Source organism: Myxine glutinosa, chromosome 6 (genome assembly GCF_964187855.1).
Source record: "Myxine glutinosa chromosome 6, kmMyxGlut1.1, whole genome shotgun sequence".
Taxonomy (NCBI): Eukaryota; Metazoa; Chordata; class Myxini; order Myxiniformes; family Myxinidae; genus Myxine; species Myxine glutinosa.
In genome coordinates this window covers 89,561,113-89,587,210 of record NC_136266.1, presented here as the reverse complement: position 1 = coordinate 89,587,210, position 26,098 = coordinate 89,561,113, and positions in this window count along the sequence as shown.

Sequence of the window (26,098 nt, the reverse complement as noted above, 5' to 3'; positions counted from 1 at the left end):
AAATGTGTGTAAAAGTGGCAAATCTCTTGTAAAATGTGTGTAAAAGTGGCAAATATATTGGAAAATGTGTGTAGAAATGGTAAATCTCTTGTAAAATGTGTGTAAAAGTGGCAAATCTCTTGTAAAATGTGTGTAAAAGTGGCAAATCTCTTGTAAAATGTGTGTAAAAGTGGCAAATATCTTGTAAAATGTGTGTAAAAGTGGCAAATCTTTTGCAAAATGTATGTAAAAGTGGCAAATATATTGAAAATGTGTGTAAAAGTGGCAAATATATTGTAAAATGTGTGTAAAAGTGGCAAATCTCTTGCAAAATGTGTGTAAAAGTGGCAAATCTATTGCAAAATGTGTGTAAAAGTGGCAAATATATTGATAATGTGTGTAAAAGTGGCAAATATCTTGTAAAATGTGTGTAAAAGTGGCAAATCTATTGCAAAATGTGTGTAAAAGTGGCAAATCTCTTGTAAAATGTGTGTAAAAGTGGCAAAACTATTGCAAAATGTGTGTAAAAGTGGCAAATCTATTGCAAAATGTGTGTAAAAGTGGCAAATCTATTGTAAAATGTGTGTAAAAGTGGCAAATCTCTTGTAAAATGTGTGTAAAAGTGGCAAATCTATTGTAAAATGTGTGTAAAAGTGGCAAATATATTGAAAATGTGTGTAAAAGTGGCAAATATCTTGTAAAATGTGTGTAAAAGTGGCAAATCTATTGCAAAATGTGTGTAAAAGTGGCAAATATATTGTAAAATGTGTGTAAAAGTGGTAAATATATTGTAAAATGTGTGTAAAAGTGGCAAATATATTGCAAAATGTGTGTAAAAGTGGCAAATATATTGGAAAATGTGTGTAAAAGTGGCAAATATATTGAAAATGTGTGTAAAAGTGGCAAATCTCTTGTAAAATGTGTGTAAAAGTGGCAAATATATTGGAAAATGTGTGTAAAAGTGGCAAATCTCTTGTAAAATGTGTGTAAAACTGGCAAATCTCTTGTAAAATGTGTGTAAAAGTGGCAAATATATTGGAAAATGTGTGTAAAAGTGGCAAATATATTGTAAAATGTGTGTAAAAGTGGCAAATATATTGTAAAATGTGTGTAAAAGTGGCAAATATATTGGAAAATGTGTGTAAAAGTGGCAAATCTATTGTAAAATGTGTGTAAAAGTGGCAAATCTATTGAAAATGTGTGTAAAAGTGGCAAATCTCTTGTAAAATGTGTGTAAAAGTGGCAAATCTATTGTAAAATGTGTGTAAAAGTGGCAAATATATTGAAAATGTGTGTAAAAGTGGCAAATATATTGGAAAATGTGTGTAAAAGTGGCAAATATATTGGAAAATGTGTGTAAAAGTGGCAAATCTCTTGTAAAATGTGTGTAAAAGTGGCAAATCTATTGTAAAATGTGTGTAAAAGTGGCAAATCTATTGAAAATGTGTGTAAAAGTGGCAAATATATTGGAAAATGTGTGTCGAAATGGTAAATCTCTTGTAAAATGTGTGTAAAAGTGGCAAATCTATTGTAAAATGTGTGTAAAAGGGGCAAATCTATTGTAAAATGTGTGTAAAAGTGGCAAATATATTGAAAATGTGTGTAAAAGTGGTAAATCTCTTGTAAAATGTGTGTAAAAGTGGCAAATCTATTGTAAAATGTATGTAAAAGTGGCAAATATATTGAAAATGTGTGTAAAAGTGGCAAATATATTGGAAAATGTGTGTAAAAGTGGCAAATCTCTTGTAAAATGTGTGTAAAAGTGGCAAATCTATTGAAAATGTGTGTCAAAGTGGCAAATCTCTTGTAAAATGTGTGTAAAAGTGGCAAATATATTGAAAATGTGTGTAAAAGTGGCAAATATATTGTAAAATGTGTGTAAAAGTGGCAAATATATTGGAAAATGTGTATAAAAGTGGCAAATCTCTTGTAAAATGTGTGTAAACGTGGCAAATATATTGGAAAATGTGTGTAGAAATGGTAAATCTCTTGTAAAATGTGTGTAAAAGTGGCAAATCTATTGTAAAATGTGTGTAAAAGTGGCAAATCTATTGTAAAATGTGTGTAAAAGTGGCAAATATATTGAAAATGTGTGTAAAAGTGGCAAATCTATTGCAAAATGTGTGTAAAAGTGGCAAATATATTGAAAATGTGTGTAAAAGTGGCAAATGTCTTGTAAAATGTGTGTAAAAGTGGCAAATCTCTTGTAAAATGTGTGTAAAAGTGGCAAATCTCTTGTAAAATGTGTGTAAAAGTGGCAAATCTATTGCAAAATGTGTGTAAAAGTGGCAAATATATTGAAAATGTGTGTAAAAGTGGCAAATATATTGGAAAATGTATGTAGAAATGGTAAATCTCTTGTAAAATGTGTGTAAAAGTGGCAAATCTATTGTAAAATGTGTGTAAAAGTGGCAAATCTATTGTAAAATGTGTGTAAAAGTGGCAAATATATTGAAAATGTGTGTAAAAGTGGCAAATCTCTTGTAAAATGTGTGTAAAAGTGGCAAATCTATTGTAAAATGTGTGTAAAAGTGGCAAATATATTGAAAATATGTGTAAAAGTGGCAAATATATTGAAAATGTGTGTAAAAGTGGCAAATATATTGGAAAATGTGTGTAAAAGTGGCAAATCTCTTGTAAAATGTGTGTAAAAGTGGCAAATATATTGGAAAATGTGTGTAGAAATGGTAAATCTCTTGTAAAATGTGTGTAAAAGTGGCAAATCTATTGTAAAATGTGTGTAAAAGTGGCAAATCTATTGTAAAATGTGTGTAAAAGTGGCAAATATATTGGAAAATGTGTGTAAAAGTGGCAAATATATTGGAAAATGTGTGTAAAAGTGGCAAATATATTGAAAATGTGTGTAAAAGTGGCAAATCTCTTGTAAAATGTGTGTAAAAGTGGCAAATATATTGGAAAATGTGTGTAAAAGTGGCAAATCTCTTGTAAAATGTGTGTAAAAGTGGCAAATCTCTTGTAAAATGTGTGTAAAAGTGGCAAATATATTGGAAAATGTGTGTAAAAGTGGCAAATCTCTTGTAAAATGTGTGTAAAAGTGGCAAATATCTTGTAAAATGTGTGTAAAAGTGGCAAATCTTTTGCAAAATGTATGTAAAAGTGGCAAATATATTGAAAATGTGTGTAAAAGTGGCAAATATATTGTAAAATGTGTGTAAAAGTGGCAAATCTCTTGCAAAATGTGTGTAAAAGTGGCAAATCTATTGCAAAATGTGTGTAAAAGTGGCAAATATATTGATAATGTGTGTAAAAGTGGCAAATATCTTGTAAAATGTGTGTAAAAGTGGCAAATCTATTGCAAAATGTGTGTAAAAGTGGCAAATCTCTTGTAAAATGTGTGTAAAAGTGGCAAAACTATTGCAAAATGTGTGTAAAAGTGGCAAATCTATTGCAAAATGTGTGTAAAAGTGGCAAATCTATTGTAAAATGTGTGTAAAAGTGGCAAATCTCTTGTAAAATGTGTGTAAAAGTGGCAAATCTATTGCAAAATGTGTGTAAAAGTGGCAAATATATTGTAAAATGTGTGTAAAAGTGGTAAATATATTGTAAAATGTGTGTAAAAGTGGCAAATATATTGCAAAATGTGTGTAAAAGTGGCAAATATATTGGAAAATGTGTGTAAAAGTGGCAAATATATTGAAAATGTGTGTAAAAGTGGCAAATCTCTTGTAAAATGTGTGTAAAAGTGGCAAATATATTGGAAAATGTGTGTAAAAGTGGCAAATCTCTTGTAAAATGTGTGTAAAACTGGCAAATCTCTTGTAAAATGTGTGTAAAAGTGGCAAATATATTGGAAAATGTGTGTAAAAGTGGCAAATATATTGTAAAATGTGTGTAAAAGTGGCAAATATATTGTAAAATGTGTGTAAAAGTGGCAAATATATTGGAAAATGTGTGTAAAAGTGGCAAATCTATTGTAAAATGTGTGTAAAAGTGGCAAATCTATTGAAAATGTGTGTAAAAGTGGCAAATCTCTTGTAAAATGTGTGTAAAAGTGGCAAATCTATTGTAAAATGTGTGTAAAAGTGGCAAATATATTGAAAATGTGTGTAAAAGTGGCAAATATATTGGAAAATGTGTGTAAAAGTGGCAAATATATTGGAAAATGTGTGTAAAAGTGGCAAATCTCTTGTAAAATGTGTGTAAAAGTGGCAAATCTATTGTAAAATGTGTGTAAAAGTGGCAAATCTATTGAAAATGTGTGTAAAAGTGGCAAATATATTGGAAAATGTGTGTCGAAATGGTAAATCTCTTGTAAAATGTGTGTAAAAGTGGCAAATCTATTGTAAAATGTGTGTAAAAGGGGCAAATCTATTGTAAAATGTGTGTAAAAGTGGCAAATATATTGAAAATGTGTGTAAAAGTGGTAAATCTCTTGTAAAATGTGTGTAAAAGTGGCAAATCTATTGTAAAATGTATGTAAAAGTGGCAAATATATTGAAAATGTGTGTAAAAGTGGCAAATATATTGGAAAATGTGTGTAAAAGTGGCAAATCTCTTGTAAAATGTGTGTAAAAGTGGCAAATCTATTGAAAATGTGTGTCAAAGTGGCAAATCTCTTGTAAAATGTATGTAAAAGTGGCAAATATATTGAAAATGTGTGTAAAAGTGGCAAATATATTGTAAAATGTGTGTAAAAGTGGCAAATATATTGGAAAATGTGTATAAAAGTGGCAAATCTCTTGTAAAATGTGTGTAAACGTGGCAAATATATTGGAAAATGTGTGTAGAAATGGTAAATCTCTTGTAAAATGTGTGTAAAAGTGGCAAATCTATTGTAAAATGTGTGTAAAAGTGGCAAATCTATTGTAAAATGTGTGTAAAAGTGGCAAATATATTGGAAAATGTGTGTAAAAGTGGCAAATATATTGGAAATGTGTGTAAAAGTGGCAAATATATTGTAAAATGTGTGTAAAAGTGGCAAATCTATTGTAAAATGTGTGTAAAAGTGGCAAATATATTGGAAAATGTGTGTAAAAGTGGCAAATATATTGAAAATGTGTGTGAAAGTGGCAAATATATTGGAAAATGTGTGTAAAAGTGGCAAATATCTTGTAAAATGTGTGTAAAAGTGGCAAATCTCTTGTAAAATGTGTGTAAAAGTGGCAAATATATTGGAAAATGTGTGTAAAAGTGGCAAATCTCTTGTAAAATGTGTGTAAAAGTGGCAAATCTATTGCAAAATGTGTGTAAAAGTAGCAAATATATTGATAATGTGTGTAAAAGTGGCAAATATCTTGTAAAATGTGTGTAAAAGTGGCAAATATATTGTAAAATGTGTGTAAAAGTGGCAAATCTCTTGTAAAATGTGTGTAAAAGTGGCAAATATATTGTAAAATGTGTGTAAAAGTGGCAAATATATTGAAAATGTGTGTAAAAGTGGCAAATCTCTTGTAAAATGTGTGTAAAAGTGGCAAATATATTGGAAAATGTGTGTAAAAGTGGCAAATCTCTTGTAAAATGTGTGTAAAAGTGGCAAATATCTTGTAAAATGTGTGTAAAAGTGGCAAATATATTGTAAAATGTGTGTAAAAGTGGCAAATCTCTTGCAAAATGTGTGTAAAAGTGGCAAATCTATTGCAAAATGTGTGTAAAAGTGGCAAATATATTGATAATGTGTGTAAAAGTGGCAAATATCTTGTAAAATGTGTGTAAAAGTGGCAAATATATTGGAAAATGTGTGTAAAAGTGGCAAATATATTGAAAATGTGTGTAAAAGTGGCAAATATATTGAAAATGTGTGTAAAAGTGGCAAATCTCTTGTAAAATGTGTGTAAAAGTGGCAAATATATTGGAAAATGTGTGTAAAAGTGGCAAATCTATTGAAAATGTGTGTAAAAGTGGCAAATATATTGGAAAATGTGTGTCGAAATGGTAAATCTCTTGTAAAATGTGTGTAAAAGTGGCAAATCTATTGTAAAATGTGTGTAAAAGGGGCAAATCTATTGTAAAATGTGTGTAAAAGTGGCAAATATATTGAAAATGTGTGTAAAAGTGGTAAATCTCTTGTAAAATGTGTGTAAAAGTGGCAAATCTATTGTAAAATGTATGTAAAAGTGGCAAATATATTGAAAATGTGTGTAAAAGTGGCAAATATATTGGAAAATGTGTGTAAAAGTGGCAAATCTCTTGTAAAATGTGTGTAAAAGTGGCAAATCTATTGAAAATGTGTGTCAAAGTGGCAAATCTCTTGTAAAATGTATGTAAAAGTGGCAAATATATTGAAAATGTGTGTAAAAGTGGCAAATATATTGTAAAATGTGTGTAAAAGTGGCAAATATATTGGAAAATGTGTATAAAAGTGGCAAATCTCTTGTAAAATGTGTGTAAACGTGGCAAATATATTGGAAAATGTGTGTAGAAATGGTAAATCTCTTGTAAAATGTGTGTAAAAGTGGCAAATCTATTGTAAAATGTGTGTAAAAGTGGCAAATCTATTGTAAAATGTGTGTAAAAGTGGCAAATATATTGGAAAATGTGTGTAAAAGTGGCAAATATATTGGAAATGTGTGTAAAAGTGGCAAATATATTGTAAAATGTGTGTAAAAGTGGCAAATCTATTGTAAAATGTGTGTAAAAGTGGCAAATATATTGGAAAATGTGTGTAAAAGTGGCAAATATATTGAAAATGTGTGTGAAAGTGGCAAATATATTGGAAAATGTGTGTAAAAGTGGCAAATATCTTGTAAAATGTGTGTAAAAGTGGCAAATCTCTTGTAAAATGTGTGTAAAAGTGGCAAATATATTGGAAAATGTGTGTAAAAGTGGCAAATCTCTTGTAAAATGTGTGTAAAAGTGGCAAATCTATTGCAAAATGTGTGTAAAAGTAGCAAATATATTGATAATGTGTGTAAAAGTGGCAAATATCTTGTAAAATGTGTGTAAAAGTGGCAAATATATTGTAAAATGTGTGTAAAAGTGGCAAATCTCTTGTAAAATGTGTGTAAAAGTGGCAAATATATTGTAAAATGTGTGTAAAAGTGGCAAATATATTGAAAATGTGTGTAAAAGTGGCAAATCTCTTGTAAAATGTGTGTAAAAGTGGCAAATATATTGGAAAATGTGTGTAAAAGTGGCAAATCTCTTGTAAAATGTGTGTAAAAGTGGCAAATATCTTGTAAAATGTGTGTAAAAGTGGCAAATATATTGTAAAATGTGTGTAAAAGTGGCAAATCTCTTGCAAAATGTGTGTAAAAGTGGCAAATCTATTGCAAAATGTGTGTAAAAGTGGCAAATATATTGATAATGTGTGTAAAAGTGGCAAATATCTTGTAAAATGTGTGTAAAAGTGGCAAATATATTGGAAAATGTGTGTAAAAGTGGCAAATATATTGAAAATGTGTGTAAAAGTGGCAAATATATTGAAAATGTGTGTAAAAGTGGCAAATCTCTTGTAAAATGTGTGTAAAAGTGGCAAATATATTGGAAAATGTGTGTAAAAGTGGCAAATCTCTTGTAAAATGTGTGTAAAAGTGGCAAATATATTGTAAAATGTGTGTAAAAGTGGCAAATATATTGTAAAATGTGTGTAAAAGTGGCAAATATATTGAAAATGTGTGTAAAAGTGGCAAATATATTGAAAATGTGTGTAAAAGTGGCAAATCTCTTGTAAAATGTGTGTAAAAGTGGCAAATATATTGGAAAATGTGTGTAAAAGTGGCAAATCTCTTGTAAAATGTGTGTAAAAGTGGCAAATATATTGGAAAATGTGTGTAAAAGTGGCAAATCTCTTGTAAAATGTGTGTAAAAGTGGCAAATATATTGGAAAATGTGTGTAAAAGTGGCAAATCTCTTGTAAAATGTGTGTAAAAGTGGCAAATATATTGTAAAATGTGTGTAAAAGTGGCAAATCTCTTGCAAAATGTGTGTAAAAGTGGCAAATCTATTGCAAAATGTGTGTAAAAGTGGCAAATATATTGATAATGTGTGTAAAAGTGGCAAATATCTTGTAAAATGTGTGTAAAAGTGGCAAATATATTGGAAAATGTGTGTAAAAGTGGCAAATATATTGTAAAATGTGTGTAAAAGTGGCAAATCTCTTGTAAATGTGTGTAAAAGTGGCAAATCTATTGCAAAATGTGTGTAAAAGTGGCAAATATATTGTTAAATGTGTGTAAAAGTGGCAAATATATTGAAAATGTGTGTAAAAGTGGCAAATATATTGAAAATGTGTGTAAAAGTGGCAAATCTCTTGTAAAATGTGTGTAAAAGTGGCAAATATATTGGAAAATGTGTGTAAAAGTGGCAAATCTCTTGTAAAATGTGTGTAAAAGTGGCAAATATATTGTAAAATGTGTGTAAAAGTGGCAAATATATTGGAAAATGTGTGTAAAAGTGGCAAATCTCTTGTAAAATGTGTGTAAAAGTGGCAAATCTATTGTAAAATGTGTGTAAAAGTGGCAAATCTATTGAAAATGTGTGTAAAAGTGGCAAATCTCTTGTAAAATGTGTGTAAAAGTGGCAAATCTATTGTAAAATGTGTGTAAAAGTGGCAAATATATTGTAAAATGTGTGTAAAAGTGGCAAATATATTGCAAAATGTGTGTAAAAGTGGCAAATATATTGGAAAATGTGTGTAAAAGTGGCAAATATATTGGAAAATGTGTGTAAAAGTGGCAAATCTCTTGTAAAATGTGTGTAAAAGTGGCAAATATATTGTAAAATGTGTGTAAAAGTGGCAAATCTCTTGCAAAATGTGTGTAAAAGTGGCAAATCTATTGCAAAATGTGTGTAAAAGTGGCAAATATATTGATAATGTGTGTAAAAGTGGCAAATATATTGAAAATGTGTGTAAAAGTGGCAAATCTCTTGTAAAATGTGTGTAAAAGTGGCAAATATATTGGAAAATGTGTGTAAAAGTGGCAAATCTCTTGTAAAATGTGTGTAAAAGTGGCAAATATATTGGAAAATGTGTGTAAAAGTGGCAAATCTCTTGTAAAATGTGTGTAAAAGTGGCAAATATATTGGAAAATGTGTGTAAAAGTGGCAAATCTCTTGTAAAATGTGTGTAAAAGTGGCAAATATATTGTAAAATGTGTGTAAAAGTGGCAAATCTCTTGCAAAATGTGTGTAAAAGTGGCAAATCTATTGCAAAATGTGTGTAAAAGTGGCAAATATATTGATAATGTGTGTAAAAGTGGCAAATATCTTGTAAAATGTGTGTAAAAGTGGCAAATATATTGGAAAATGTGTGTAAAAGTGGCAAATATATTGTAAAATGTGTGTAAAAGTGGCAAATCTCTTGTAAATGTGTGTAAAAGTGGCAAATCTATTGCAAAATGTGTGTAAAAGTGGCAAATATATTGTTAAATGTGTGTAAAAGTGGCAAATATATTGAAAATGTGTGTAAAAGTGGCAAATATATTGAAAATGTGTGTAAAAGTGGCAAATCTCTTGTAAAATGTGTGTAAAAGTGGCAAATATATTGGAAAATGTGTGTAAAAGTGGCAAATCTCTTGTAAAATGTGTGTAAAAGTGGCAAATATATTGTAAAATGTGTGTAAAAGTGGCAAATATATTGGAAAATGTGTGTAAAAGTGGCAAATCTCTTGTAAAATGTGTGTAAAAGTGGCAAATCTATTGTAAAATGTGTGTAAAAGTGGCAAATCTATTGAAAATGTGTGTAAAAGTGGCAAATCTCTTGTAAAATGTGTGTAAAAGTGGCAAATCTATTGTAAAATGTGTGTAAAAGTGGCAAATATATTGTAAAATGTGTGTAAAAGTGGCAAATATATTGCAAAATGTGTGTAAAAGTGGCAAATATATTGGAAAATGTGTGTAAAAGTGGCAAATATATTGAAAATGTGTGTAAAAGTGGCAAATCTCTTGTAAAATGTGTGTAAAAGTGGCAAATATATTGGAAAATGTGTGTAAAAGTGGCAAATCTCTTGTAAAATGTGTGTAAAAGTGGCAAATCTCTTGTAAAATGTGTGTAAAAGTGGCAAATATATTGGAAAATGTGTGTAGAAATGGTAAATCTCTTGTAAAATGTGTGTAAAAGTGGCAAATCTCTTGTAAAATGTGTGTAAAAGTGGCAAATCTCTTGTAAAATGTGTGTAAAAGTGGCAAATATCTTGTAAAATGTGTGTAAAAGTGGCAAATCTTTTGCAAAATGTATGTAAAAGTGGCAAATATATTGAAAATGTGTGTAAAAGTGGCAAATATATTGTAAAATGTGTGTAAAAGTGGCAAATCTCTTGCAAAATGTGTGTAAAAGTGGCAAATCTATTGCAAAATGTGTGTAAAAGTGGCAAATATATTGATAATGTGTGTAAAAGTGGCAAATATCTTGTAAAATGTGTGTAAAAGTGGCAAATCTATTGCAAAATGTGTGTAAAAAGTGGCAAATCTCTTGTAAAATGTGTGTAAAAGTGGCAAAAACTATTGCAAAATGTGTGTAAAAGTGGCAAATCTATTGCAAAATGTGTGTAAAAGTGGCAAATCTATTGTAAAATGTGTGTAAAAGTGGCAAATCTCTTGTAAAATGTGTGTAAAAGTGGCAAATCTATTGGTAAAATGTGTGTAAAAGTGGCAAATATATTGAAAATGTGTGTAAAAGTGGCAAATATCTTGTAAAATGTGTGTAAAAGTGGCAAATCTATTGCAAAATGTGTGTAAAAGTGGCAAATATATTGTAAAATGTGTGTAAAAGTGGTAAATATATTGTAAAATGTGTGTAAAAGTGGCAATTATATTGCAAAATGTGTGTAAAAGTGGCAAATATATTGGAAAATGTGTGTAAAAGTGGCAAATATATTGAAAATGTGTGTAAAAGTGGCAAATCTCTTGTAAAATGTGTGTAAAAGTGGCAAATATATTGGAAAATGTGTGTAAAAGTGGCAAATCTCTTGTAAAATGTGTGTAAAAACTGGCAAATCTCTTGTAAAATGTGTGTAAAAGTGGCAAATATATTGAAAATGTGTGTAAAAGTGGCAAATATATTGGAAAATGTGTGTAAAAGTGGCAAATCTCTTGTAAAATGTGTGTAAAAGTGGCAAATATATTGGAAAATGTGTGTTGAAATGGCAAATCTCTTGTAAAATGTGTGTAAAAGTGGCAAATATATTGTAAAATGTGTGTAAAAGTGGCAAATCTCTTGCAAAATGTGTGTAAAAGTGGCAAATCTATTGCAAAATGTGTGTAAAAGTGGCAAATATATTGATAATGTGTGTAAAAGTGGCAAATATCTTGTAAAATGTGTGTAAAAGTGGCAAATATATTGGAAAATGTGTGTAAAAGTGGCAAATATATTGTAAAAATGTGTGTAAAAGTGGCAAATCTCTTGTAAATGTGTGTAAAAGTGGCAAATCTATTGCAAAATGTGTGTAAAAGTGGCAAATATATTGTTAAATGTGTGTAAAAGTGGCAAATATCTTGTAAAATGTGTGTAAAAGTGGCAAATCTATTGCAAAATGTGTGTAAAAGTGGCAAATATATTGTAAAATGTGTGTAAAAGTGGCAAATATATTGAAAATGTGTGTAAAAGTGGCAAATATATTGAAAATGTGTGTAAAAGTGGCAAATCTCTTGTAAAATGTGTGTAAAAGTGGCAAATATATTGGAAAATGTGTGTAAAAGTGGCAAATCTCTTGTAAAATGTGTGTAAAAGTGGCAAATATATTGTAAAATGTGTGTAAAAGTGGCAAATATATTGGAAAATGTGTGTAAAAGTGGCAAATCTCTTGTAAAATGTGTGTAAAAGTGGCAAATCTATTGTAAAATGTGTGTAAAAGTGGCAAATCTATTGAAAATGTGTGTAAAAGTGGCAAATCTCTTGTAAAATGTGTGTAAAAGTGGCAAATCTATTGTAAAATGTGTGTAAAAGTGGCAAATATATTGTAAAATGTGTGTAAAAGTGGCAAATATATTGCAAAATGTGTGTAAAAGTGGCAAATATATTGGAAAATGTGTGTAAAAGTGGCAAATATATTGAAAATGTGTGTAAAAGTGGCAAATCTCTTGTAAAATGTGTGTAAAAGTGGCAAATATATTGGAAAATGTGTGTAAAAGTGGCAAATCTCTTGTAAAATGTGTGTAAAAGTGGCAAATCTCTTGTAAAATGTGTGTAAAAGTGGCAAATATATTGGAAAATGTGTGTAGAAATGGTAAATCTCTTGTAAAATGTGTGTAAAAGTGGCAAATCTCTTGTAAAATGTGTGTAAAAGTGGCAAATCTCTTGTAAAATGTGTGTAAAAGTGGCAAATATCTTGTAAAATGTGTGTAAAAGTGGCAAATCTTTTGCAAAATGTATGTAAAAGTGGCAAATATATTGAAAATGTGTGTAAAAGTGGCAAATATATTGTAAAATGTGTGTAAAAGTGGCAAATCTCTTGCAAAATGTGTGTAAAAGTGGCAAATCTATTGCAAAATGTGTGTAAAAGTGGCAAATATATTGATAATGTGTGTAAAAGTGGCAAATATCTTGTAAAATGTGTGTAAAAGTGGCAAATCTATTGCAAAATGTGTGTAAAAGTGGCAAATCTCTTGTAAAATGTGTGTAAAAGTGGCAAAACTATTGCAAAATGTGTGTAAAAGTGGCAAATCTATTGCAAAATGTGTGTAAAAGTGGCAAATCTATTGTAAAATGTGTGTAAAAGTGGCAAATCTCTTGTAAAATGTGTGTAAAAGTGGCAAATCTATTGTAAAATGTGTGTAAAAGTGGCAAATATATTGAAAATGTGTGTAAAAGTGGCAAATATCTTGTAAAATGTGTGTAAAAGTGGCAAATCTATTGCAAAATGTGTGTAAAAGTGGCAAATATATTGTAAAATGTGTGTAAAAGTGGTAAATATATTGTAAAATGTGTGTAAAAGTGGCAAATATATTGCAAAATGTGTGTAAAAGTGGCAAATATATTGGAAAATGTGTGTAAAAGTGGCAAATATATTGAAAATGTGTGTAAAAGTGGCAAATCTCTTGTAAAATGTGTGTAAAAGTGGCAAATATATTGGAAAATGTGTGTAAAAGTGGCAAATCTCTTGTAAAATGTGTGTAAAACTGGCAAATCTCTTGTAAAATGTGTGTAAAAGTGGCAAATATATTGGAAAATGTGTGTAAAAGTGGCAAATATATTGTAAAATGTGTGTAAAAGTGGCAAATATATTGTAAAATGTGTGTAAAAGTGGCAAATATATTGGAAAATGTGTGTAAAAGTGGCAAATCTATTGTAAAATGTGTGTAAAAGTGGCAAATCTATTGAAAATGTGTGTAAAAGTGGCAAATCTCTTGTAAAATGTGTGTAAAAGTGGCAAATCTATTGTAAAATGTGTGTAAAAGTGGCAAATATATTGAAAATGTGTGTAAAAGTGGCAAATATATTGGAAAATGTGTGTAAAAGTGGCAAATATATTGGAAAATGTGTGTAAAAGTGGCAAATCTCTTGTAAAATGTGTGTAAAAGTGGCAAATCTATTGTAAAATGTGTGTAAAAGTGGCAAATCTATTGAAAATGTGTGTAAAAGTGGCAAATATATTGGAAAATGTGTGTCGAAATGGTAAATCTCTTGTAAAATGTGTGTAAAAGTGGCAAATCTATTGTAAAATGTGTGTAAAAGGGGCAAATCTATTGTAAAATGTGTGTAAAAGTGGCAAATATATTGAAAATGTGTGTAAAAGTGGTAAATCTCTTGTAAAATGTGTGTAAAAGTGGCAAATCTATTGTAAAATGTATGTAAAAGTGGCAAATATATTGAAAATGTGTGTAAAAGTGGCAAATATATTGGAAAATGTGTGTAAAAGTGGCAAATCTCTTGTAAAATGTGTGTAAAAGTGGCAAATCTATTGAAAATGTGTGTCAAAGTGGCAAATCTCTTGTAAAATGTGTGTAAAAGTGGCAAATATATTGAAAATGTGTGTAAAAGTGGCAAATATATTGTAAAATGTGTGTAAAAGTGGCAAATATATTGGAAAATGTGTATAAAAGTGGCAAATCTCTTGTAAAATGTGTGTAAACGTGGCAAATATATTGGAAAATGTGTGTAGAAATGGTAAATCTCTTGTAAAATGTGTGTAAAAGTGGCAAATCTATTGTAAAATGTGTGTAAAAGTGGCAAATCTATTGTAAAATGTGTGTAAAAGTGGCAAATATATTGAAAATGTGTGTAAAAGTGGCAAATCTATTGCAAAATGTGTGTAAAAGTGGCAAATATATTGAAAATGTGTGTAAAAGTGGCAAATGTCTTGTAAAATGTGTGTAAAAGTGGCAAATCTCTTGTAAAATGTGTGTAAAAGTGGCAAATCTCTTGTAAAATGTGTGTAAAAGTGGCAAATCTCTTGTAAAATGTGTGTAAAAGTGGCAAATCTATTGCAAAATGTGTGTAAAAGTGGCAAATATATTGAAAATGTGTGTAAAAGTGGCAAATATATTGGAAAATGTATGTAGAAATGGTAAATCTCTTGTAAAATGTGTGTAAAAGTGGCAAATCTATTGTAAAATGTGTGTAAAAGTGGCAAATCTATTGTAAAATGTGTGTAAAAGTGGCAAATATATTGAAAATGTGTGTAAAAGTGGCAAATCTCTTGTAAAATGTGTGTAAAAGTGGCAAATCAATTGTAAAATGTGTGTAAAAGTGGCAAATATATTGAAAATGTGTGTAAAAGTGGCAAATATATTGAAAATGTGTGTAAAAGTGGCAAATATATTGGAAAATGTGTGTAAAAGTGGCAAATCTCTTGTAAAATGTGTGTAAAAGTGGCAAATATATTGGAAAATGTGTGTAGAAATGGTAAATCTCTTGTAAAATGTGTGTAAAAGTGGCAAATCTATTGTAAAATGTGTGTAAAAGTGGCAAATATATTGTAAAATGTGTGTAAAAGTGGCAAATATATTGGAAAATGTGTGTAAAAGTGGCAAATATATTGGAAATGTGTGTAAAAGTGGCAAATATATTGTAAAATGTGTGTAAAAGTGGCAAATCTCTTGTAAAATGTGTGTAAAAGTGGCAAATCTATTGCAAAATGTGTGTAAAAGTGGCAAATATATTGATAATGTGTGTAAAAGTGGCAAATATCTTGTAAAATGTGTGTAAAAGTGGCAAATATATTGGAAAATGTGTGTAAAAGTGGCAAATCTCTTGTAAAATGTGTGTAAAAGTGGCAAATATATTGGAAAATGTGTGTAGAAATGGTAAATCTCTTGTAAAATGTGTGTAAAAGTGGCAAATCTATTGTAAAATGTGTGTAAAAGTGGCAAATCTATTGTAAAATGTGTGTAAAAGTGGCAAATATATTGGAAAATGTGTGTAAAAGTGGCAAATTTATTGGAAATGTGTGTAAAAGTGGCAAATATATTGTAAAATGTGTGTAAAAGTGGCAAATCTGTTGTAAAATGTGTGTAAAAGTGGCAAATATATTGGAAAATGTGTGTAGAAATGGTAAATCTCTTGTAAAATGTGTGTAAAAGTGGCATATATGTTGCAAAATGTGTGTAAAAGTGGCAAATATATTGTAAAATGTGTGTAAAAGTGGCAAATATATTGAAAATGTGTGTAAAAGTGGCAAATATATTGAAAATGTGTGTAAAAGTGGCAAATCTCTTGTAAAATGTGTGTAAAAGTGGCAAATCTATTGTAAAATGTGTGTAAAAGTGGCAAATCTATTGGAAAATGTGTGTAAAAGTGGCAAATATATTGAAAATGTGTGTAAAAGTGGCAAATCTCTTGTAAAATGTGTGTAAAAGTGGCAAATATATTGTAAAATGTGTGTAAAAGTGGCAAATATATTGGAAAATGTGTGTAAAAGTGGCAAATCTCTTGTAAAATGTGTGTAAAAGTGGCAAATCTATTGTAAAATGTGTGTAAAAGTGGCAAATATATTGGAAAATGTGTGTAAAAGTGGCAAATATCTTGTAAAATGTGTGTAAAAGTGGCAAATATATTGGAAAATGTGTGTAAAAGTGGCAAATATATTGTAAAATGTGTGTAAAAGTGGCAAATATATTGAAAATGTGTGTAAAAGTGGCAAATATATTGAAAATGTGTGTAAAAGTGGCAAATCTCTTGTAAAATGTGTGTAAAAGTGGCAAATATATTGGAAAATGTGTGTAAAAGTGGCAAATATCTTGTAAAATGTGTGTAAAAGTGGCAAATCTCTTGTAAAATGTGTGTAAAAGTGGCAAATATATTGGAAAATGTGTGTAAAAGTGGCAAATCTCTTGTAAAATGTGTGTAAAAGTGGCAAATATATTGTAAAATGTGTGTAAAAGTGGCAAATCTCTTGCAAAATGTGTGTAAAAGTGGCAAATCTATTGCAAAATGTGTGTAAAAGTGGCAAATATATTGACAATGTGTGTAAAAGTGGCAAATCTCTTGTAAAATGTGTGTAAAAGTGGCAAATATCTTGTAAAATGTGTGTAAAAGTGGCAAATCTATTGTAAAATGTGTGTAAAAGTGGCAAATCTATTGAAAATGTGTGTAAAAGTGGCAAATCTCTTGTAAAATGTGTGTAAAAGTGGCAAATCTATTGTAAAATGTGTGTAAAAGTGGCAAATATATTGGAAAATGTGTGTAAAAGTGGCAAATCTCTTGTAAAATGTGTGTAAAAGTGGCAAATATATTGTAAAATGTGTGTAAAAGTGGCAAATATATTGGAAAATGTGTGTAAAAGTGGCAAATCTCTTGTAAAATGTGTGTAAAAGTGGCAAATATATTGTAAAATGTGTGTAAAAGTGGCAAATCTCTTGTAAAATGTGTGTAAAAGTGGCAAATATCTTGTAAAATGTGTGTAAAAGTGGCAAATATATTGGAAAATGTGTGTAAAATTGGCAAATATATTGTAAAATGTGTGTAAAAGTGGCAAATCTCTTGTAAAATGTGTGTAAAAGTGGCAAATCTATTGCAAAATGTGTGTAAAAGTGGCTAATATATTGTTAAATGTGTGTAAAAGTGGCAAATATCTTCTAAAATGTGTGTAAAAGTGGCAAATCTATTGCAAAATGTGTGTAAAAGTGGCAAATATATTGTAAAATGTGTGTAAAAGTGGCAAATATATTGAAAATGTGTGTAAAAGTGGCAAATATATTGAAAATGTGTGTAAAAGTGGCAAATCTCTTGTAAAATGTGTGTAAAAGTGGCAAATCTATTGTAAAATGTGTGTAAAAGTGGCAAATCTATTGAAAATGTGTGTAAAAGTGGCAAATCTCTTGTAAAATGTGTGTAAAAGTGGCAAATCTATTGTAAAATGTGTGTAAAAGTGGCAAATATATTGGAAAATGTGTGTAAAAGTGGCAAATCTCTTGTAAAATGTGTGTAAAAGTGGCAAATATATTGTAAAATGTGTGTAAAAGTGGCAAATCTCTTGTAAAATGTGTGTAAAAGTGGCAAATCTATTGAAAATGTGTGTAAAAGTGGCAAATATATTGGAAAATGTGTGTAAAAGTGGCAAATATATTGGAAAATGTGTGTAAAAGTGGCAAATCTCTTGTAAAATGTGTGTAAAAGTGGCAAATATATTGAAAATGTGTGTAAAAGTGGCAAATATATTGGAAAATGTGTGTCGAAATGGTAAATCTCTTGTAAAATGTGTGTAAAAGTGGCAAATCTATTGTTAAATGTGTGTAAAAGTGGCAAATCTCTTGTAAAATGTGTGTAAAAGTGGCAAATCTATTGAAAATGTGTGTAAAAGTGGCAAATCTCTTGTAAAATGTGTGTAAAAGTGGCAAATCTATTGTAAAATGTGTGTAAAAGTGGCAAATATATTGAAAATGTGTGTAAAAGTGGCAAATATATTGAAAATGTGTGTAAAAGTGGCAAATCTCTTGTAAAATGTGTGTAAAAGTGGCAAATATATTGGAAAATGTGTGTAAAAGTGGCAAATCTCTTGTAAAATGTGTGTAAAAGTGGCAAATCTCTTGTAAAATGTGTGTAAAAGTGGCTAATATATTGTTAAATGTGTGTAAAAGTGGCAAATATCTTCTAAAATGTGTGTAAAAGTGGCAAATCTATTGCAAAATGTGTGTAAAAGTGGCAAATATATTGTAAAATGTGTGTAAAAGTGGCAAATATATTGTAAAATGTGTGCAAAAGTGGCAAATCTATTGTAAAATGTGTGTAAAAGTGGCAAATCTATTGAAAATGTGTGTAAAAGTGGCAAATCTCTTGTAAAATGTGTGTAAAAGTGGCAAATCTATTGTAAAATGTGTGTAAAAGTGGCAAATATATTGGAAAATGTGTGTAAAAGTGGCAAATCTCTTGTAAAATGTGTGTAAAAGTGGCAAATATATTGTAAAATGTGTGTAAAAGTGGCAAATCTCTTGTAAAATGTGTGTAAAAGTGGCAAATCTATTGAAAATGTGTGTAAAAGTGGCAAATATATTGGAAAATGTGTGTAAAAGTGGCAAATATATTGGAAAATGTGTGTAAAAGTGGCAAATCTCTTGTAAAATGTGTGTAAAAGTGGCAAATATATTGAAAATGTGTGTAAAAGTGGCAAATATATTGGAAAATGTGTGTCGAAATGGTAAATCTCTTGTAAAATGTGTGTAAAAGTGGCAAATCTATTGTTAAATGTGTGTAAAAGTGGCAAATCTCTTGTAAAATGTGTGTAAAAGTGGCAAATCTATTGAAAATGTGTGTAAAAGTGGCAAATCTCTTGTAAAATGTGTGTAAAAGTGGCAAATCTATTGTAAAATGTGTGTAAAAGTGGCAAATATATTGAAAATGTGTGTAAAAGTGGCAAATATATTGAAAATGTGTGTAAAAGTGGCAAATCTCTTGTAAAATGTGTGTAAAAGTGGCAAATATATTGGAAAATGTGTGTAAAAGTGGCAAATCTCTTGTAAAATGTGTGTAAAAGTGGCAAATCTATTGCAAAATGTGTGTAAAAGTGGCTAATATATTGTTAAATGTGTGTAAAAGTGGCAAATATCTTCTAAAATGTGTGTAAAAGTGGCAAATCTATTGCAAAATGTGTGTAAAAGTGGCAAATATATTGTAAAATGTGTGTAAAAGTGGCAAATATATTGAAAATGTGTGTAAAAGTGGCAAATATATTGAAAATGTGTGTAAAAGTGGCAAATCTCTTGTAAAATGTGTGTAAAAGTGGCAAATCTATTGTAAAATGTGTGTAAAAGTGGCAAATCTATTGAAAATGTGTGTAAAAGTGGCAAATATATTGGAAAATGTGTGTAAAAGTGGCAAATCTCTTGTAAAATGTGTGTAAAAGTGGCAAATCTATTGAAAATGTGTGTCAAAGTGGCAAATCTCTTGTAAAATGTGTGTAAAAGTGGCAAATATATTGAAAATGTGTGTAAAAGTGGCAAATATATTGTAAAATGTGTGTAAAAGTGGCAAATATATTGGAAAATGTGTATAAAAGTGGCAAATCTCTTGTAAAATGTGTGTAAACGTGGCAAATATATTGGAAAATGTGTGTAGAAATGGTAAATCTCTTGTAAAATGTGTGTAAAAGTGGCAAATCTATTGTAAAATGTGTGTAAAAGTGGCAAATCTATTGTAAAATGTGTGTAAAAGTGGCAAATATATTGAAAATGTGTGTAAAAGTGGCAAATCTATTGCAAAATGTGTGTAAAAGTGGCAAATATATTGAAAATGTGTGTAAAAGTGGCAAATGTCTTGTAAAATGTGTGTAAAAGTGGCAAATCTCTTGTAAAATGTGTGTAAAAGTGGCAAATCTCTTGTAAAATGTGTGTAAAAGTGGCAAATCTCTTGTAAAATGTGTGTAAAAGTGGCAAATCTATTGCAAAATGTGTGTAAAAGTGGCAAATATATTGAAAATGTGTGTAAAAGTGGCAAATATATTGGAAAATGTATGTAGAAATGGTAAATCTCTTGTAAAATGTGTGTAAAAGTGGCAAATCTATTGTAAAATGTGTGTAAAAGTGGCAAATCTATTGTAAAATGTGTGTAAAAGTGGCAAATATATTGAAAATGTGTGTAAAAGTGGCAAATCTCTTGTAAAATGTGTGTAAAAGTGGCAAATCAATTGTAAAATGTGTGTAAAAGTGGCAAATATATTGAAAATGTGTGTAAAAGTGGCAAATATATTGAAAATGTGTGTAAAAGTGGCAAATATATTGGAAAATGTGTGTAAAAGTGGCAAATCTCTTGTAAAATGTGTGTAAAAGTGGCAAATATATTGGAAAATGTGTGTAGAAATGGTAAATCTCTTGTAAAATGTGTGTAAAAGTGGCAAATCTATTGTAAAATGTGTGTAAAAGTGGCAAATATATTGTAAAATGTGTGTAAAAGTGGCAAATATATTGGAAAATGTGTGTAAAAGTGGCAAATATATTGGAAATGTGTGTAAAAGTGGCAAATATATTGTAAAATGTGTGTAAAAGTGGCAAATCTCTTGTAAAATGTGTGTAAAAGTGGCAAATCTATTGCAAAATGTGTGTAAAAGTGGCAAATATATTGATAATGTGTGTAAAAGTGGCAAATATCTTGTAAAATGTGTGTAAAAGTGGCAAATATATTGGAAAATGTGTGTAAAAGTGGCAAATCTCTTGTAAAATGTGTGTAAAAGTGGCAAATATATTGGAAAATGTGTGTAGAAATGGTAAATCTCTTGTAAAATGTGTGTAAAAGTGGCAAATCTATTGTAAAATGTGTGTAAAAGTGGCAAATCTATTGTAAAATGTGTGTAAAAGTGGCAAATATATTGGAAAATGTGTGTAAAAGTGGCAAATATATTGGAAATGTGTGTAAAAGTGGCAAATATATTGTAAAATGTGTGTAAAAGTGGCAAATCTGTTGTAAAATGTGTGTAAAAGTGGCAAATATATTGGAAAATGTGTGTAGAAATGGTAAATCTCTTGTAAAATGTGTGTAAAAGTGGCATATATGTTGCAAAATGTGTGTAAAAGTGGCAAATATATTGTAAAATGTGTGTAAAAGTGGCAAATATATTGAAAATGTGTGTAAAAGTGGCAAATATATTGAAAATGTGTGTAAAAGTGGCAAATCTCTTGTAAAATGTGTGTAAAAGTGGCAAATCTATTGTAAAATGTGTGTAAAAGTGGCAAATCTATTGGAAAATGTGTGTAAAAGTGGCAAATATATTGAAAATGTGTGTAAAAGTGGCAAATCTCTTGTAAAATGTGTGTAAAAGTGGCAAATATATTGTAAAATGTGTGTAAAAGTGGCAAATATATTGGAAAATGTGTGTAAAAGTGGCAAATCTCTTGTAAAATGTGTGTAAAAGTGGCAAATCTATTGTAAAATGTGTGTAAAAGTGGCAAATATATTGGAAAATGTGTGTAAAAGTGGCAAATATCTTGTAAAATGTGTGTAAAAGTGGCAAATATATTGGAAAATGTGTGTAAAAGTGGCAAATATATTGTAAAATGTGTGTAAAAGTGGCAAATATATTGAAAATGTGTGTAAAAGTGGCAAATATATTGAAAATGTGTGTAAAAGTGGCAAATCTCTTGTAAAATGTGTGTAAAAGTGGCAAATATATTGGAAAATGTGTGTAAAAGTGGCAAATATCTTGTAAAATGTGTGTAAAAGTGGCAAATCTCTTGTAAAATGTGTGTAAAAGTGGCAAATATATTGGAAAATGTGTGTAAAAGTGGCAAATCTCTTGTAAAATGTGTGTAAAAGTGGCAAATATATTGTAAAATGTGTGTAAAAGTGGCAAATCTCTTGCAAAATGTGTGTAAAAGTGGCAAATCTATTGCAAAATGTGTGTAAAAGTGGCAAATATATTGACAATGTGTGTAAAAGTGGCAAATCTCTTGTAAAATGTGTGTAAAAGTGGCAAATATCTTGTAAAATGTGTGTAAAAGTGGCAAATCTATTGTAAAATGTGTGTAAAAGTGGCAAATCTATTGAAAATGTGTGTAAAAGTGGCAAATCTCTTGTAAAATGTGTGTAAAAGTGGCAAATCTATTGTAAAATGTGTGTAAAAGTGGCAAATATATTGGAAAATGTGTGTAAAAGTGGCAAATCTCTTGTAAAATGTGTGTAAAAGTGGCAAATATATTGTAAAATGTGTGTAAAAGTGGCAAATATATTGGAAAATGTGTGTAAAAGTGGCAAATCTCTTGTAAAATGTGTGTAAAAGTGGCAAATATATTGTAAAATGTGTGTAAAAGTGGCAAATCTCTTGTAAAATGTGTGTAAAAGTGGCAAATATCTTGTAAAATGTGTGTAAAAGTGGCAAATATATTGGAAAATGTGTGTAAAATTGGCAAATATATTGTAAAATGTGTGTAAAAGTGGCAAATCTCTTGTAAAATGTGTGTAAAAGTGGCAAATCTATTGCAAAATGTGTGTAAAAGTGGCTAATATATTGTTAAATGTGTGTAAAAGTGGCAAATATCTTCTAAAATGTGTGTAAAAGTGGCAAATCTATTGCAAAATGTGTGTAAAAGTGGCAAATATATTGTAAAATGTGTGTAAAAGTGGCAAATATATTGAAAATGTGTGTAAAAGTGGCAAATATATTGAAAATGTGTGTAAAAGTGGCAAATCTCTTGTAAAATGTGTGTAAAAGTGGCAAATCTATTGTAAAATGTGTGTAAAAGTGGCAAATCTATTGAAAATGTGTGTAAAAGTGGCAAATCTCTTGTAAAATGTGTGTAAAAGTGGCAAATCTATTGTAAAATGTGTGTAAAAGTGGCAAATATATTGGAAAATGTGTGTAAAAGTGGCAAATCTCTTGTAAAATGTGTGTAAAAGTGGCAAATATATTGTAAAATGTGTGTAAAAGTGGCAAATCTCTTGTAAAATGTGTGTAAAAGTGGCAAATCTATTGAAAATCTGTGTAAAAGTGGCAAATATATTGGAAAATGTGTGTAAAAGTGGCAAATATATTGGAAAATGTGTGTAAAAGTGGCAAATCTCTTGTAAAATGTGTGTAAAAGTGGCAAATATATTGAAAATGTGTGTAAAAGTGGCAAATATATTGGAAAATGTGTGTCGAAATGGTAAATCTCTTGTAAAATGTGTGTAAAAGTGGCAAATCTATTGTTAAATGTGTGTAAAAGTGGCAAATCTCTTGTAAAATGTGTGTAAAAGTGGCAAATCTATTGAAAATGTGTGTAAAAGTGGCAAATCTCTTGTAAAATGTGTGTAAAAGTGGCAAATCTATTGTAAAATGTGTGTAAAAGTGGCAAATATATTGAAAATGTGTGTAAAAGTGGCAAATATATTGAAAATGTGTGTAAAAGTGGCAAATCTCTTGTAAAATGTGTGTAAAAGTGGCAAATATATTGGAAAATGTGTGTAAAAGTGGCAAATCTCTTGTAAAATGTGTGTAAAAGTGGCAAATCTCTTGTAAAATGTGTGTAAAAGTGGCTAATATATTGTTAAATGTGTGTAAAAGTGGCAAATATCTTCTAAAATGTGTGTAAAAGTGGCAAATCTATTGCAAAATGTGTGTAAAAGTGGCAAATATATTGTAAAATGTGTGTAAAAGTGGCAAATATATTGTAAAATGTGTGCAAAAGTGGCAAATCTATTGTAAAATGTGTGTAAAAGTGGCAAATCTATTGAAAATGTGTGTAAAAGTGGCAAATCTCTTGTAAAATGTGTGTAAAAGTGGCAAATCTATTGTAAAATGTGTGTAAAAGTGGCAAATATATTGGAAAATGTGTGTAAAAGTGGCAAATCTCTTGTAAAATGTGTGTAAAAGTGGCAAATATATTGTAAAATGTGTGTAAAAGTGGCAAATCTCTTGTAAAATGTGTGTAAAAGTGGCAAATCTATTGAAAATGTGTGTAAAAGTGGCAAATATATTGGAAAATGTGTGTAAAAGTGGCAAATATATTGGAAAATGTGTGTAAAAGTGGCAAATCTCTTGTAAAATGTGTGTAAAAGTGGCAAATATATTGAAAATGTGTGTAAAAGTGGCAAATATATTGGAAAATGTGTGTCGAAATGGTAAATCTCTTGTAAAATGTGTGTAAAAGTGGCAAATCTATTGTTAAATGTGTGTAAAAGTGGCAAATCTCTTGTAAAATGTGTGTAAAAGTGGCAAATCTATTGAAAATGTGTGTAAAAGTGGCAAATCTCTTGTAAAATGTGTGTAAAAGTGGCAAATCTATTGTAAAATGTGTGTAAAAGTGGCAAATATATTGAAAATGTGTGTAAAAGTGGCAAATATATTGAAAATGTGTGTAAAAGTGGCAAATCTCTTGTAAAATGTGTGTAAAAGTGGCAAATATATTGGAAAATGTGTGTAAAAGTGGCAAATCTCTTGTAAAATGTGTGTAAAAGTGGCAAATCTATTGCAAAATGTGTGTAAAAGTGGCTAATATATTGTTAAATGTGTGTAAAAGTGGCAAATATCTTCTAAAATGTGTGTAAAAGTGGCAAATCTATTGCAAAATGTGTGTAAAAGTGGCAAATATATTGTAAAATGTGTGTAAAAGTGGCAAATATATTGAAAATGTGTGTAAAAGTGGCAAATATATTGAAAATGTGTGTAAAAGTGGCAAATCTCTTGTAAAATGTGTGTAAAAGTGGCAAATCTATTGTAAAATGTGTGTAAAAGTGGCAAATCTATTGAAAATGTGTGTAAAAGTGGCAAATCTCTTGTAAAATGTGTGTAAAAGTGGCAAATCTATTGTAAAATGTGTGTAAAAGTGGCAAATATATTGGAAAATGTGTGTAAAAGTGGCAAATCTCTTGTAAAATGTGTGTAAAAGTGGCAAATATATTGTAAAATGTGTGTAAAAGTGGCAAATCTCTTGTAAAATGTGTGTAAAAGTGGCAAATCTATTGAAAATGTGTGTAAAAGTGGCAAATATATTGGAAAATGTGTGTAAAAGTGGCAAATATATTGGAAAATGTGTGTAAAAGTGGCAAATCTCTTGTAAAATGTGTGTAAAAGTGGCAAATATATTGAAAATGTGTGTAAAAGTGGCAAATATATTGGAAAATGTGTGTCGAAATGGTAAATCTCTTGTAAAATGTGTGTAAAAGTGGCAAATCTATTGTTAAATGTGTGTAAAAGTGGCAAATCTCTTGTAAAATGTGTGTAAAAGTGGCAAATCTATTGAAAATGTGTGTAAAAGTGGCAAATCTCTTGTAAAATGTGTGTAAAAGTGGCAAATCTATTGTAAAATGTGTGTAAAAGTGGCAAATATATTGAAAATGTGTGTAAAAGTGGCAAATATATTGAAAATGTGTGTAAAAGTGGCAAATCTCTTGTAAAATGTGTGTAAAAGTGGCAAATATATTGGAAAATGTGTGTAAAAGTGGCAAATCTCTTGTAAAATGTGTGTAAAAGTGGCAAATCTCTTGTAAAATGTGTGTAAAAGTGGCAAATATATTGGAAAATGTGTGTAGAAATGGTAAATCTCTTGTAAAATGTGTGTAAAAGTGGCAAATATATTGAAAATGTGTGTAAAAGTGGCAAATATATTGTAAAATGTGTGTAAAAGTGGCAAATATATTGAAAATTTGTGTAAAAGTGGCAAATATATTGAAAATGTGTGTAAAAGTGGCAAATCTCTTGTAAAATGTGTGTAAAAGTGGCAAATATATTGGAAAATGTGTGTAAAAGTGGCAAATATCTTGTAAAATGTGTGTAAAAGTGGCAAATCTCTTGTAAAATGTGTGTAAAAGTGGCAAATATATTGGAAAATGTGTGTAAAAGTGGCAAATCTCTTGTAAAATGTGTGTAAAAGTGGCAAATATATTGTAAAATGTGTGTAAAAGTGGCAAATCTCTTGCAAAATGTGTGTAAAAGTGGCAAATCTATTGCAAAATGTGTGTAAAAGTGGCAAATATATTGATAATGTGTGTAAAAGTGGCAAATATCTTGTAAAATGTGTGTAAAAGTGGCAAATATATTGGAAAATGTGTGTAAAAGTGGCAAATATATTGTAAAATGTGTGTAAAAGTGGCAAATCTCTTGTAAAATGTGTGTAAAAGTGGCAAATATATTGACAATGTGTGTAAAAGTGGCAAATCTCTTGTAAAATGTGTGTAAAAGTGGCAAATATCTTGTAAAATGTGTGTAAAAGTGGCAAATCTATTGTAAAATGTGTGTAAAAGTGGCAAATCTATTGTAAAATGTGTGTAAAAGTGGCAAATATATTGGAAAATGTGTGTAAAAGTGGCAAATCTCTTGTAAAATGTGTGTAAAAGTGGCAAATATATTGTAAAATGTGTGTAAAAGTGGCAAATATATTG